The 16,781-nt window shown below is 49.1% G+C and overlaps 1 long non-coding RNA gene across 1 annotated transcript in view; it reads right to left on the reverse strand.

Annotated features, from left to right (window-relative positions):
• Positions 1-13,200, reverse strand: part of LOC147121752 (uncharacterized) — a 60,904-nt gene extending 47,704 nt beyond the window's left edge. Inside the window, exon 1 of the long non-coding RNA XR_015077613.1 lies at positions 12,433-13,200. This is a non-coding gene — a long non-coding RNA (uncharacterized LOC147121752). The remainder of the gene's footprint in view (positions 1-12,432) is intronic.
• Positions 13,201-16,781: the final 3,581 nt, after the last annotated feature.

Below are 16,781 nucleotides of genomic sequence, written 5' to 3' on the forward strand. Positions count from 1 at the left end.
GATCGTTTTTTTTGTGCAGCTCCTCATGTAGTTTATTAACAGATGGTTGATGGTGGAGTCATTCTTTCTTTGAGTTTTTTTTGTGTGATGCGGAAATTTATATGTTTGACAAAGTGTGAAGGATGCATCTCAAATCTGTGTGTGCTACATGATTTCTTTGAAGAGACAAATGAGCTGGAAAAAAATAACAATACTCAATGTTTTATGTGCTCTCTACATAAACTGAAACTTTATGAATAGTTTCAGAGCTAATGCAACATAATATACTCATGTGGAGGAGCCACAAGAGACTCAGTGTACTTTAGTATAATCCCCTTAATTGTATTATAGTGCAGCCGGGGACTGCACCTTTAAACTGATTGTTACCTTTACAGTGTGTGTTTGCCTTTATCCTGCGTGGTGACGTCATGATGCCGATCACGTGACCGCCAGTGGCGCGAAGAACGTGGTGACGTCATGACGCCGATCACGTGACCGCCAGTGGCGCGAAGAACGTGGGGACGTCATGACATCAGCTTAGAGAACTTTCCAGCAGTCTTCGACTACCTGGCATCTTGAACGAACGTGTTTTGATTTCCTCCTTGTAACATCCAGCAAACTTCGTTGTTATTAAATTCCAGTCTTTTAATCCATCGAGCTGAGCTGAATTATTTAGTTAGGAACCTCCGTTCCTACATTGGTGACCCCGATCTCGAACAAACTTCGAAGAGAATTCAACATGAGCACAAATGCCGTCGCCCTCAAATTGCCTCAGTTCTGGGAGCAGCAACCAGAAGCTTGGTTCCTACAGACGGAAGCACAGTTTCACCTGCGGGAGATCGTTGCGGATTCGACCCGTTATTTTTACATGGTCTCTGCTCTCGACAGCGCCACGGCCTCGAGGGTCGTCAGCCTACTGAGCAGTCCACCAGACGAGGGCAAGTATGAGGCTCTCAAAGCTCGTTTACTGCAAATATTTGGCCTTAACAAATCAGAGTGCGCATGCAGGCTCATTGCCATGCCAGGCATCGGGGACTCAAAGCCTTCGGAATTAATGAGCCAAATGCTCACCCTACTTGGTTCGGAAGACCAATGTTTTTTATTCCGAGAATTTTTCCTCTGCCAGCTACCTGACGCGGTGCAGACAGCCTTGGCCAGCTCTGAGATCACCGACTGTGTTAAGCTCGCGGCAGAGGCAGACAAAATTTTTGCAGTCTCACAGCAGTGCTGTGCAGCCACGAGGCGCCCTTCTCCTGTGTGTGCGAAGCCCAGCCCTCCTCCAGCAGGCTGGTGCACGTACCACGCCTGTTTTGGCGACAAAGCTCGATGCTGCAAGCCTCCCTGCAGTTTCTCCCCCCCAAAAAATCCTTTGACAAGCCCTGAAAAACGCGTTCAATTTACCATGGCGGTCGGTTCAACGGGGAAATTACTTTATGTTACGGATTCCACAACGGGAAGGCGATTCCTCTGCGACACTGGGTCCCAGTGCAGCATTTTGCCAGCTTCCAGGCTGGATCTACAATCCGGCGGCCGCGGCCCTGAACTCGAGGCAGCCAATGGTGCGGCGATTCGCACTTTTGGGAAACGGACGGTTACCGTTACTTTAGGCGGTCAGCAGTTCCTCTGGCAATTTATCACTGCCACAGTGTCACAGGCCATACTAGGAGCCGACTTCTTTTGTGCAAATGGTTTTCTAGTCGACGTCAAAAACTGCCGCCTTATTCACGCGTCCACTTACCATGCGGTGCCCTGCCACCGCAGCACCGCCGTGTCCTGGTCGGTCGCCTGTGCGGTACCAGTTCAAGACGGGTTTACACGCCTACTCAGCGAGTTTCCAGAGCTCACCCGGCCTACCTTCTCAGCAGCAGTCACAAAACATGGTGTGGCACACCATATCACCACGAATGAATCACCGGTTTACGCCCGGGCGCGCAGGTTAGAACCCAGCAAACTCGCGGCGGCTAAAGCCGAATTCCAAACAATGGAGCGCCTTGGGATCGTCCGACGCTCCGACAGTCCTTGGTCCTCTCCACTGCATATCGTCCCCAAACCAGGTGGAGGGTGGCGGCCTTGCGGTGACTACAGACGACTAAACGATGCCACAACTCCTGACAGGTATCCCATACCTCATCCAGGATTTCTCAGCACATTTGGCTGGAAACTCAATATTTTCAAAGGTGGATCTCATCCGCGGGTATCACCAGGTTCCGGTGCACCCCCAAGATGTTCCCAAGATGGCGGTCATCACACCTTTTGGCCTTTTCGAATTTCTCAGAATGCCTTTCGGGTTAAAAAATGCAGCGCAGGCTTTCCAGCGGCTCATGGACTCTGTTTTACGGGATTTGCCTTTCTTTTTCGTATATCTGGACGATATACTCGTCGCTAGCAAGAACCCCAAGGAACACTTGTTACATCTACGCCAGCTCTTCACTCGGTTAAGCCAGCATGGCCTAATTGTCAACCCGGTCAAATGCCAATTCGGTCTCACCAGCATCGATTTCCTGGGGCACAGGATAACATCAGACGGCGCCGTTCCACTAGCCACCAAGGTCGAGGCTGTTACAGCTTTTCCACGTCCCCTCGCTGTTAAGTCCTTGCAGGAATTCCTGGGGATGGTTAATTTTTACCATCGTTTTGTCCCCAAGGCAGCGCAGTTGATGCAACCGCTGTATGAAGCACTGAAAGGGAAATCTGGCAAAGACCTCATCAACTGGACTCCCCACATGGACCAGGCCTTCCTAGATACCAAAGCAGCACGGCAGATGCAACCATGCTGGCACACCCTAGTCCAGGTGCAACCATCGCTCTCACAACGGATGCTTCGGACTACGCCATTGGAGCGGTGCAGGAGCAGTGGATAGACGGGACTTGGCAGCTGCTGGCCTTTTTCAGCTGCTAACTACGCAAGAACGAACGCAAGTACAGCACGTTCGATAGGGAGTTGCTCGTCCTGTTTTTGGCTATTCGACATTTTCGCTTTCTGCTAGAAGGACGCCTGTTCACCGTGTTTGTGGACCATAAACCACTCACGTTTGCCATGGCCAAAACGTCTGAACCTTGGTCAGCACGGCCACAGCGCCACCTCACCTTCATTTCGGAATTTACCACCGATCTACGACACGTCTCGGGCAAGGACAATCTCGTGGCCGATTGCCTCTCCCGCGCTCCTGTCCTGGCAGTTAACCTGGGCGTCGATTTCGCTGGCTTAGCGGAAGAGCAGTTGGCTGACCCCGAAGTTCAAGCGTACCGGACCACGCCTTCCAGTTGGCAAGTTGCTGACGTTCAGTTCCACTCAGCAGGAACCACCCTTTTGTGCGACACGTCCATGGGAGTGCCTCGTCCCATAGTGCCGGTCGAGTGGCGCAAGAAAGTCTTTCGGGCGATACACGGGTTGTCGCACCCAGGGATGCGAGCTTCACAACGTCTCATGTCCCGCAAGTTCGTGTGGAAGGGCATGCACTTAGATGTCCGAGATTGGACAAACAATTGTATTGATTGTCAAAAAGCGAAAGTCAACCAGCATGTTAAAGCCCCTTTGGCTGAGTTTCCAGTGCCAGAGCGACGGTTTGACCACGTGCACGTGGATCTAGTGGGTCCTCTCCCCGGTTCACGGGGTTTCACGCATCTCCTCACAATAGTGGACCGCACCACCAGGTGGCCAGAGGCGATTCCGTTGGTCGCTACCACTACAGCTGATATTGCCAGAGCATTCCTGTCGTCGTGGGTGGCTCGCTTCGGCGTCCCATCCGACATATCATCGGACCGAGGTCCACAATTCACTTCCGAATTATGGAACGCCGTTGCACACGGCTTAGGTACCAAGCTACATCGTACCACCGCCTACCATCCGCAGGCGAATGGCCTGTGTGAAAGGTTCCATCGGTCGCTTAAGGCATCCCTTCGTGCCAGCCTGCGCGGATCCAACTGGGTGGACAGATTGCCTTGGGTGATGCTAGGGCTAAGGACGGCGCCTAAGGAAGACCTTCAGTCTTCATCAGCTGAGTTAGTTTACGGGCAAACCTTGAAGGTCCCTGGTGACTTCCTGCCTCCGCATACAGAACCGTGGTCTGCAACTCAGCAGCTTATCCAGCATCGCGAGGCGGCCAAGAACTTCCTGCCCATTCCGACCTCGCATCTTGGCTTACAGAGGCCTCACGTTCCTGCGGACCTCATGTCCGCTGATTATGTCTTCATCAGGCACGACGCGCATAGAGACCCACTTAAACCACCATACGCCGGCCCATTTCGTGTCATATCTGCCGGTGAGAAATATTTCACCGTTGACGTAGGCGGCAGACCGTCTCCATCGACCGTCTGAAGGCCGCTCACCTCGATCGCACTGAAACAATAGTGCCTGCCCAGCCACCTTGCCGAGGACGACCGCCGTTGCACGCCGATTCATCATTACAACAGCCAGCCGTTGAACTGCCTACAGATGCCTCACCATCGTTTTCGCAGTCAGACACTGCGTTCGCCGCACCTGACACGCCACAACAACCACAGCCAGGCTCCATGCTTTCTCCCGACGTTCCACTTCCGCCGCCGGAGGGTCGTCGACGCTTGGAGAGAACCATCAAGCCCCCTGTTCGTTTGACACTGGCCATTAACGGGGCTTCTGGGGGGGCACCTGTGGAGGAGCCACAAGAGACTCAGTGTACTTTAGTATAATCCCCTTAATTGTATTATAGTGCAGCCGGGGACTGCACCTTTAAACTGATTGTTACCTTTACAGTGTGTGTTTGCCTTTATCCTGCGTGGTGACGTCATGACGCCGATCACGTGACCGCCAGTGGCGCGAAGAACGTGGGGATGTCATGACGTCAGCTTAGAGAACTTTCCAGCAGTCGTCGACTACCTGGCATCTTGGACGAACGTGTTTTGATTTCCTCCTTGTAACATCCAGCAAACTTCGTTGTTATTAAATTCCAGTCTTTTAATCCATCGAGTTGAGCTGAATTATTTAGTTAGGAACCTCCGTTCCTACACTCACATGGTTTGTCGCCGTCCAGTTTTCTCCCCTTATTCCTTCCTCTGCTGAAGCCAGCATTTCATACTATGGTATGGTCCCACTGGTTGCAGTGGGCCTGTGTTACCTTGTCCTGGTGCACGCTCCCCATGCAAGAGGCTGGACAGGGAGCATCAGGGATATTACAAAATGGGGGCATCCCAGCCCAGCCTGATTCTGCTCACTCGTGCACTTTCAGGAGCAGAAAACCTCGATCCATTTTCCCTCTCCTCAGACCAGTGAAGCTGAGGCTAACTATACTGTCCCCGTTTCTGGACTAGGAACTAACTAGGGATGAAAGCTAGGGTTTCCCATAAAATGTGTAGTTCAGCAGGGGGAATTATTAATGTTTTACACTAGTTTGCAGAACAAACGCGAGCTTTTAACATCATGGCAAAATAAATCATCCAAAGTTTATCTCTGCCAAAGACAGTCAGAAATAAAGATAAAGGAGGAGAAGTAAGAGAGAGAGAGGAATTGAGATAGAGATAGTTTGCTTTTTTAAGCAATTGTTTTTTTTCTCTTTCCTCGCCATCTCTACTCATGACACAGATTTCTGCTGGGTACAACTTCACGAGCGCTAGGTATATTAAAGGGAACAGATAAGGTAGGTAGAGAGAAACAATTTCTGCTGGTTGGGAAGTCTAAGACTAGGGGTGGATAGTCTAAAAATTAGAGCCAGACCTTTCAGGAGTGAAATTCGGAAACACTTTTACACACAAAGGGTGGTAGAAGTTTGGAACTCTCTTCCACAAATGGCAATTGATGCTAGATCAATTGTTCATTTTAAATCGGAGATTGATAGATTTTTGTTAACCAAAGGTATTAAAGGATATGGGCCAAAGGCGAGTATATGGAGTTAGGTCGCAGATCAGCCATGTTCTCAGTGAATGACGGAACAGGCTCGAGGGGCTCAATGGCCTACTATGTTCCTATGTATCTCACCCAAGTGCCCATTATTCATCTGTGAGCCTAACCAGTGAGTATTGTGGAGAGCATCACAGGCAAGGATGATGCTGTTCTCAACAGGCATAGGAACAAGAGGAGGCCATTCAGTCCCTCGAGCCCATTCCGCCATTCAATTAGATCATGGCTGATCTGTCCATTTACCCACCCTGGTTCCACATCCCTTAATGCCCTTGCCTAATAAAAAATCTATCAATCTCAGTTTTGAAATTTTCAATTGACCCCCCAGCCTCAACAGCTTTTTGGGGGATAGAGTTCCTGATTTCCACTATCCTTTGTGTGAAGTGTTTCCTGACACCCCTGAACAGCCGAGCTCTAGTTTTAAGGTTATGCGCCATTGTTCTGGGCTCTCCCACCAGAGGAAATAGTTTCTCTCTATCTACCCGATCAACTCCTTTAATCATCAAACACCTCACTTAGATCACCCCTTAATCCTCGACGTACTATATATCTTCCATGCCTTCAGCTGCCAAGACCCTAAACCTCTCAACCTCTCTCTCCTCTTTTAAGTTGCTCCTTAAAACCTATCTCTTTGACCAAGCTTTTGGTCATCTGTCCTAATGTTTCCTTATGGGGTTCGGTATCAAATTTTGTCTGATAACGTGCCCGTGAGGCACTGTGGGATGTTTTACTTCTTAAAGGCATTATATAAGTGCAAGTTGTTGTTGTTATACTCAAAGGAATACAATCCTAGGCATCTGCACATGTGCATTTTCGACTGGACAACAATCAGGAGTGAGAATACCACCAGCTGATCTTTTATTCTCCCTAGCCTAGGGGACTTAAGTTAATTGGGATAGGCTAATTTAGAATATAAGCGTAAATTCAGCAATGATCTGCCTTCCTGTTGAAGTGCAGCCCAATGAATTTAGCTTATAGTTTATATTGGTTTTCCGATAGATGGGGCAGCAAACTGCGCGTCTAAACTCGTTCACCAGGAAGAGAATGTTACCTGGAACAGAGGGTCGGGCTTGGTGGAGCTCAGCACAAACAGCAAGAAACTAATACAGGATGGAAAATTTCTGAAATGTTATCTCAATGCTAAGTGATCTACCAGACAGGACAACTTGACATATGAACAGTCACAATTCAATCTGGATAAAAGGATGAATTTTGAGATGTTCAAAATCTCATGGACTGTACACTGAACACACAAGGCATTTTTTTCTTACATTTATGGCCATAGCTTAATGGCATCCATATGAGGTTGCCTTAGATGACAAATATAACATTGCCTCCAGGAGTTAAACTGTTGACATTAATAAAGTGTGTTAAGGGTATTCCTTTCAGCAGAGGAATCACTTCACAGCCTCTGAAGGAGATTTTACTACTGCCGTACAATAGCAGGCAGTACTTAGCAGAAAGAAAACTGCTGCATAATAGAGGCATTTTAATAAGCAGCACAATTTACTGAAAAGTATTTGCTAAAGCAATCACACTGCAATGGCTTTGAAGCTAAGAATCATTTTCAATATGTAGGGAGAAAGTGAAAAACGAGGCAAAGTAGGAGAGACACCAGCAGAAGCAGAGAGTGAGAAAGAGAGAGAAACAGAGACATACAGACTGACAAATGAGGCAGAGCGAGAGAGAAGGAAGACAGAAGCAAAGAGATGCAGAGGGGGAGCAAGAATGAGAAATGTGTGGGGGGGGGGGGGGGGTGGAGAGACAGAGCCAGTGAAAGAAAGAAAAGGGAGGTAGAGCCAAAGAGAAAATGAGGCAAAAGTAGTTACAAGAAAAAAAGCAATAAATGGGAGTGGAACAGAGGGATAATGAGGAATGAGGCAGAGGCAAAACAAGCAATAGAGAGAATAGGAAATGAGGCAACACAACAGAAAGAGAGATAGAGGCAGAATGAGAGAGAAAAGAGATGGAGGCAGAGTGAGAGAAAGAGAAAATATTGAGACAAAGCAAACTAAGAGATTCAGAAAGAGAGAGAGAGAAAGAGGAAAAATGGAAAAAAAGCCATGGAGAGAGAGATGGAGGAAAAAAGCAAAGAGGGAGATGCTGAGTGAGCAACAAAGGGAGAGGCAACAACGTGAGGGACAACTTTCACTTTTGAAAGGTTCAAGTCTGGTCGAAAGAATTCTCCATGACTTACATTGGTCACCTTGCCTTGCCTCAATCACAGTAAAACCAATGACAGAGCTTCCTTTCCTGGTGCTAGATCCTCTCACTTCCCGTTACCAACCAGATTTACCAAACTGAGGCGAGTGAGTTTGAATGACAGTTCTAGCTGCGTTGGTGTAATACTGTACAGAAATCATTTTCAACAATTGCCCTTGGATATTGTTCACTGAAGATTATTCATTGGCGAAAGCATATGACAAGCTAAACTGTAGCTTTTTAATGTGCATGTGTGAACTGTCGTCACAGTCAAAACAAGGGATTTATTTGGGGTTACAAGAAAAGCAAATTGGAGCTTTTTTGCTGCAATGAATGGCACTCCTCAGCTGTGACCAATTCATATCCGGAGAATCCGAGTTGGCACACTCCCAAACGCGCACTAATCTCAGTGCTTTGCACCTTGTGTGAATGTTGAGTGTTTCGCCAATAAGTAGCAGGATCAAAAGAAAAATACAAGTATGTGGATAATTTTGCCAATGTACAACCTTTGCCTCTCTTCCATGAGCATCAGGATCTTAACTGTACCTGTTTTACTTTACCAGTCAATCGCTCTTTTTCAGAATTTTTGTTGTGAATTTATTATTGAAGTGAGGAAACTCAGTGCTGGGGAGTGGAGCTTTTCACTCCCTGATCAGTTAGAGCATGGCCAAAGACTGATTAAAGCGCCATCTACCCCGACCCAAAGTGATGGTCAATAGCCCTTGCCTCAAAAGAGAGCCTCATATTATGCTGGGAATTTTCCCATTCCCCAACCAGGCATTTCGTGGCCGCTAGAAGAAAGGCTGTGAAATTTAGTGGTGAGCGATGGGCTGTTTGCATTGTGGGCTCAGTGTCTGTACCCACTAGGCTCTGGACTGAAACTGCCCAAGCTCCTTGCACTTGAGGTGAACCAAAACTCGCTGCCTGTATCCTAACTCGCACCAAGTCCCGTTCACCCATCACCCCCTGTGCTCGCTGACCTGCACTGGCTCCCAGTTAAACAACGGCTCGATTTCAAAATTCTCATCCTTGTTTTTAAATCCCGCCATGGCCTCGTCCCTCCCTATCTCTGTAATCTCCTTCAGCCCCACAACTCACCGAAATATCTGCGCTCCTCTAATTCTGCCCTGTTGAGCATCCCTGATTATAATCATTCAACCATTGGTGGCCGTGCCTTCAGCTGCCGAGGCCCTAAGCTCTGGAATTCCCTGCCTAAAACGCTCCACCTCGCTACCTCTCTTTCCTCCTTTAAGACGCTCCTTAAAACCTACTTCTTTGACCAAGCTTTTAGTCACCTGCCCGAATATCTCCTTATGTGGTTTGCTGTCAATTTTTTTTGTCTTATAATACTCCTGTGAAGCGCCTAGGGACAATTTACTATGTTAAAGGCACTATATAAATATAAGTTGTTGTTGTTGTTGAGAGCCCTTTCTTCCAGTCACATTGGATTCAAACCCAGGTCCCAGCAGTCTAAGGACAATGCCAGCTCTGAGCTACACAGTCTGAAGGAGATTTAAGTCAAACCTCAGGTAAAGAGAACTGATTCTCCTGTGAAGCGCCTAAGAACATTTTACTATGTTCAAGGCGCTATATAAATGCAAGCCGTTAACATAGAAACATAGAAGATAGGAGCAGGAGTAGGCCATTCGGCCCCTCGAGCCTGCTCCGCCATTCAATACGATCATGGCTGATCATCCAATTTCAGTACCCGGTCCCTGCTTTCTCCCCATACCCCTTGATCCCTTTAGCCTTAAGAAATATATCCAACTCTTTCTTGAATATATTTAATGAATTGGCCTCTACTGCCTTCTGTGGTAGAGAATTCCACAGGTTCACCACTCTCTGGGTGAAGAAATTCCTCCTCATTTCTGTCCTAAATGGCCTACCCCTTATCCTCAGACTGTGACCCCTGGTTCTGGACTCCCCGACCATCAGGAACATCCTTCCTGCATCTAGTCTGTCCAGTCCTGTCAGAATTTTATAAGTTTCAATAAGATCCCCTCTCATTCTTCTAAACTCCAGCGAGTACAAGCCCAATCGTCCCAATCTCTCCTCATACGTCATTCCTGCCATCCCAGGTATCAGCCTGGTGAACCTTCGCTGAACTCCTTCCATGGCAAGAACATCCTTCCTCAGATAAGGCGACCAAAACTGCACACAATACTCAAGATGTGGTCTCTCCAAGGCCCTGTACAACTGCAGCAAGACATCTTTGTTCCTGTTCTCAAACCCTCTCGCTACGAAGGCCAACATACCATTTGCCTTCTTAACCGCCTGCTGCACCTGCATGCTTACCTTCAGCGACTGGTGCACAAGGACACCCAGGTCTTGTTGCACTTCCCCTTCTCCCAATCTATTGCCATTCAGATAATAATCTGCCTTCCTGTTTTTGCCACCAAAGTGGATAACCTCACATTTATCCACATTATATTGCATCTGCTATGCTTTTGCCCAATCACCCAACCTATCCAAATCATCCTGGAGTTTCTCGGCATCCTCCTCACAGCACACACGCCCACCCAGCTTTGTGTCGTCTGCAAATTTGGAGATATTACATCTAGTTCCCTTGTCTAGATCATTAATATATATTGTGAATAGCTGGGGTCCAAGGACCGATCCCTGCGGTACCCCACGTTGTTGTTGAAATATGCTTTCTTCTGATGGACATAACTATGACAAAGTCAACAACTTGTTTAAAAAATGGAAAAACTTTTAAGACCGTGATGCCAGATGTAAATTAAAAACTACTGGAAATTCAAAAAGGTCAGCTTCCCAATTTGCACAGCACACAATTGGAAAGCAGCATACTCTTTGATCAGCTGCAGATCATAGAAAATGACATTTGGATTTTCCTGCAGATTTAAAATGTCTTCCACTGGCACAAAACCTGCATTTGGATTTGCACAACCACTCTAAATAATAACAGTAGGCTTGCTTTCAAAGCATTATCCAATTCCAATCTAGTGCTGATTGCTTGTTAATGTGCTCAAGGATCCAACGAGATTTAAGTGCAACCAGTGAATGCGGAGAAGCAATTAATTACAGTTTGTGAACACACCCCTCGTTAACAGAGAAGTATATCCTCACAGAACAGCTGGCTATGTATACTAAAGTGCACAGATGGATATAAAAGTATTGCTTCCCTCTAATGGGGCAGAGGTTATACATTAACTAGATCAGCCACACAGTTCAGGAAGGCACCAGATCTGTGCTGAGTTAGCTGATGTCACCCAGACATTGGTAGGGTTTTGACAATTGGCCTCAGTGCCGATGGGTTAGTGAGTACGATCCCGTGTTGCTGCTGCTCACTCTCAGCATCCAGTGACCGCTGCTGCTCACTACCAGTATCCAGTGACCGCTGCTCACTATCAGCATACTGTGACTGCTGCTCACTCTCAGCATCCAGTGACCGCTGCTGCTCACTCTCAGCATCCAGTGACCGCTGCTCACTCTCAGCATCCAGTGACCGCTGCTGCTCACTATCAGCATCCAGTGACCCCTGTTGCTCACTATCAGCATCCAGTGACCCCTGTTGTTCACTATCAGCATCCAGTGACCCCTGTTGTTCACTATCAGCGTCCAGTGATCCCGCTGCTCACCATCAGTATCCAGTGACCGCTGCTGCTCACTCTCAGCATCCAGTGACCGCTGCTGCTCACTACCAGCATCCAGTGACCGCTGCTCACTCTCAGCATCCAGTGGCCCCTGCTCACTACCAGCATCCAGTAACCGCTGCTGCTCACCCTCAGCATCCAGTAACCGCTGCTGCTCACTCTCAGCATCCAGTGGCCCTGCTGCTCACTATCATCATCCAGTGGCCCCTGCTGCTCACTATCATCATCCAGTGGCCCTGCTGCTCACTATCATCATCCAGTGGCCCCTGCTGCTCACTCTCATCATCCAGTGGCCCTGCTGCTCACTCTCAGCATCCAGTAACCGCTGCTGCTCACCATCATACTGACCAAGACTTGCATATGAGTAACAACCACTTGGACAAGACATTGGAGGGTGCCTGTGCAAGGGTAACCCTGTGAGGATTTAACTCCATCAGCAGAGGAGTGATTGGGAAAATTAGCAAGAAAAGGCAAAAGTAACTGCCCAGATGGTAAGAAAACACAAAATTGAGTACCAGCCTGTTGTGCAAATACACACGAGCTTATTGCAGTACCACTGCAAATGCCAGATCATTAAAACCTTTCTCCTTGTAATACAGCCAGATGAGCACAGAAATGTTGGCTTCACATGGCCATTTTTCACTCTGTACTGCTAGCAACGAGACACAGATGTGCAATGAGCCATTTTAAATCGTGAGTCACTGCAGTGGTTTAATAAAGATCATTCATAACATATAATCAATCAAAAAGTAAGCTAAAGCAAACCTTAAATACAATTCCTCCTAGCAGCCAAACAGAGTTCCAGGGACATGGCCAGGCAGTAACTGAAGATGAATATTAGAGACTGTGAGAGACCCGCTAGTGATGCACAACGCTTTAATTGAAAGGTCCAAATGATGCAGTCACTGATGGTGAATCCTGCCATCTCTTCATCAGTGTGAAATCCCTTCATTTCCTCTCGGTCTCACTGGGCATAAAGTACCAACAAGTGGGCCCGGGAGAACCCTTGTTTAGTTTTTCCTCAGCAGGTGAACAGGGAAATCAAACAAATAAAAAAAAGAGCAAAACACCTGTGACCAATACAAGGAAAACTCTGGGGAATTCCTCAATCACCTGCTACTCAGTCTCCAGGAGACTGCAATTGGCCATGAAGCACCATAGTCACAACAATCTAACCACGTAACCCCTTGAACCGGCAATGTTCTCTCCTCACAGGAACGTGTTACGGTCACTTTTCAAGGACCATGCTGACCCACGTGTTGTGGAAGTTTGCTCCTAAGAACCGTATCTCTGCGAAAAGAAACTCTTGACTGACGGATTTCATAGATAATCTGTTGGTTAAAAACCTCCATAACATTCCTTTCAGTCATTCCCATACTCAGTAACAATCACCATGGGAAACGTCCATTAGAAGGAATGAACGACAGCGTGGTTTAAAAGTTACATTCGTTTTTGCTGAGCATTAAGTCATGTCCTTTCTGTTTGGGATGTCGACACTGAAAACCCAAAATCACCATTATCAATTGCAGCAACTATCTGAACTGGAGGGCAGGAGTAGGAAGGAGAAAGCTAGTATTTCTCCACTGACATGTCAACCAATCCACCATTGTCTGTGTCATCCTAATAGCCAGGACCAAGAAAATGGAAAGAGACACTGAAGAAAAAAAATCATCTTCTTCCACTGTCACTTCAATTTTTAACTTTGCAAATCAAATCATTCTGGTCAATTTTTTTTTTAAAGGATTAATTTCTTCACTTTTGTTCCTTTCACAGATGTAATAGGCCTGGGGCACAGAAGCCCGGACGCGGGTTGGGCGGTGAGCAAGGCCTGCAGGATACGAGTAGGGCTAGACACGGAGGAAGTTGATGAGTGAGCTAACAAAATCAGGTTAGGGTGCTGGAACATGTCCTCCGCACCATAAAGAGTAAGATGGCAACTCATGTGGTCTAAATATCACGTTGGATTGGCTCTTCGCCAACCACAAATGGAGGAGTATAGAAAGAGCAGGTGTGAAATTAAAAAGGGAATTAGGAAAGCAAAGAGAGGGCATGAAAAATTACTGGCAAGTAAAATCATGGAAAATACAAAGATGTTTTATAAATACATAAAGAGCAAGAGGATAACTAAAGAAGGGTGTGTTTATTCGCAACACCAAAAGCTCTGATTGGTCCCCTTGGATGACAAGAAACACCCAGCAGTTTGTGTAATCAGATCCTCCCTGCCGACGTAATCAGTTACTTTGCAAAGTGTAATTCGAGCCATCCTGACTGCCTACTCCAGACAAAACACAGCTCACTTGGAACAGACAGGGCTCACCCTCGCAGGTTAAGACCTTCTCCCACCCCCAAAACAAGTTCCTGACCTCCTCCCACCCGCCCTCCTCCTCCCTCCCGCCCAAGTTTCTGACTTCCTCCCCGACCACCCAAGTTCCTGACCTACTCCCCCAACCCCCCCACCCAAGTTCATGACCACCCATGCCCAAGTTCCTGACCTTCTCCCCCCAAGTTCCTGACCTTCTCCCCCCAAGTTCCTGACCTTCTCTCCCCAAGTTCCTGACCTTCTCTCCCCAAGTTCCTGACCTTCTCTCCCCAAGTTCCTGACCTTCTCTCCCCAAGTTCCTGACCTTCCCCCCCAAGTTCCTGACCTTCTCCCCCCAAGTTCCTGACCTTCTCTCCCCAAGTTCCTGACCTTCTCCCCCCAAGTTCCTGACCTTCTCCCCCCAAGTTCCTGACCTTCGCCCCCCACCCGGCCCAAGTTCCTGATCTCCTCCCCCCACCCCCCCCCCCGCCCGAGTTCCTGGCCTTCTCCTTCCCACCCCGGCTTCCTGACCTTCTCCCCCTGCCCAAGTTCCCCCTCCCCCCACCATCCTCCCCCCACCATCCTCTCCGTAGATGGGACAGTGTGTGTGGGTCAAGGATTGTCAACAGGTTTATTGCGTATGAAGTGAATAGTGACAGTGTCGTGACTTCCGGATTTCGTCCAGTCCAATGATGTCACTTGCCACACACTCACCGAGCTTTCCGAGAAACCAGGTCTAGGGGGAGGAGAGAAGAACGTGGTGCGGGTGTAAAGGGGGTGGGGTTGGAAGAACGTGACCTGTCTTACCATCTGGATCACGTTCTCGCTCTCAATCCCCTCCCCCACCCTTTAGGCCTGGATCACATTCTTCCCTCATCCCCACTGTGCTCTTTACTACCCCCCCCCCCGCCCAACCCGAGTTCCTGACCGCCTCTCTATCCCTCCCTCCGATTCTCTCTCCCCCAATCTCTCTAACCCCCCTGCCAGCACGGATCCAGTGACAGGCCTTGTCCCACAGAGCTGAACAAAGCGTGGCCCACGCTGCACTGCAGGCCGCAACTGTTGGGTACTGCGCATACGCGGCCTCAGTGACAGCGCGCATGCACAGGTGGTGATTGGGTGCACATGTGCAAAAGGGGCGGGGCCGACCGCGCGTATGCGCAGAACGGCCCAAAAATGTTCATGCAGATAATCACTCTGGCTAAAGAAAGAGTAGGGTCTATTAGAGATCAAAAAGGAAGCTTGTGTGTGGAGGCGGAAGACGTGGGTATGGTTCTTAATGAATACTTTGTGTCTGTCTTCACAAAATAGAGGGACGATGCAGACATTGTAGTTAAAGAGGAGGGGCCTGAATTTGCGTTCGGAGGCTTCCCGCGGGTGAATGCCTCCGAACCGCAAGTAAAATACAAACCTACCTGATGGCCCCGGAGGTTCGTAGGCTCGTGCTCCTGGGCCTCTACGCGTACGCATGCATAAAGGCCCACGTATCCCAGGGGCGCAGACGGTTCGCAAGCGCCCCATGGCACATGTGGGTCAGGCCAACCAATTAGAAAAGGGGATCCCCATTATGCTTATGGGGATTCCATTTACATACGGGGTCCCCATAAGCTTAACAGGAATCACCTAAAAAATACAAATTTCACACAACTTAAATAAAAATAAATCATTACAGGTTCAAAATTAATTAAAATACAATTAAATTAAACATTTAAAACAAAAATTTAATTTTTTGAAAAATAACATAACTAAATTTAACGTTGTTTTATCTTTAAACTAGCTGGAGTGCCCGGCGGTGCCGAGGCTTTTTCGAGGGCAAGTTGTTGTTGGAAGAGAGAGAGAGCGACTGGGGGGAAGGAGAGGGCGACTGGGGGGAAGGAGAGGGCGACTGGGGGAAGGAGAGGGCGACTGGGGGGAAGGAGAGAGCGACTGGGGGGAAGGAGAGAGCGACTGGGGGGGAAGGAGAGAGCGACTGGGGGGGAAGGAGAGAGCGACTGGGGGGAAGGAGAGAGCGACTGGGGGGAAGGAGAGAGCGACTGGGGGGAAGGAGAGAGCGACTGGGGGGAAGGAGAGAGCGACTGGGGGGAAGGAGAGAGCGACTGGGGGGAAGGAGAGAGCGACTGGGGGGAAGGAGAGAGCGACTGGGGGGAAGGAGAGAGCGACTGGGGGGAAGGAGAGAGCGACTGGGGGGAAGGAGAGAGCGACTGGGGGGAAGGAGAGAGCGACTGGGGGGAAGGAGAGAGCGACTGGGGGGAAGGAGAGAGCGACTGGGGGGAAGGAGAGAGCGACTGGGGGGAAGGAGAGAGCGGCTGGGGGGAAGGAGAGAGCGGCTGGGGGGAAGGAGAGAGCGGCTGGGGGGGAAGGAGAGAGCGGCTGGGGGGAAGGAGAGAGCGGCTGGGGGGAAGGAGAGAGCGACTGGGGGGAAGGAGAGAGCGACTGGGGGGAAGGAGAGAGCGACTGGGGGGAAGGAGAGAGCGACGGGGGGAATGAGAGAGCGACGGGGGGAAGGAGAGAGCGACTGGGGGGAAGGAGAGAGCGACTGGGGGGAAGGAGAGAGCGACTGGGGGGAAGGAGAGAGAGACTGGGGGGAAGGAGAGAGAGACGGGGGAAGGAGAGAGAGACTGGGGGGAAGGAGAGAGAGACTGGGGGGAAGGAGAGAGAGACGGGGGGAAGGAGAGAGAGACTGGGGGGAAGGAGAGAGAGACTGGGGGAAGGAGAGAGAGACTGGGGGGAAGGAGAGAGAGACTGGGGGGAAGGAGAGAGAGACTGGGGGGAAGGAGAGAGAGACTGGGGGGAAGGAGAGAGAGAGACTGGGGGG

This window comes from Somniosus microcephalus, chromosome 3, assembly GCF_052327205.1.
Source record: "Somniosus microcephalus isolate GS21.2 chromosome 3, FLI_Smic_1.0, whole genome shotgun sequence".
In the NCBI taxonomy this organism is placed as follows: Eukaryota; Metazoa; Chordata; class Chondrichthyes; order Squaliformes; family Somniosidae; genus Somniosus; species Somniosus microcephalus.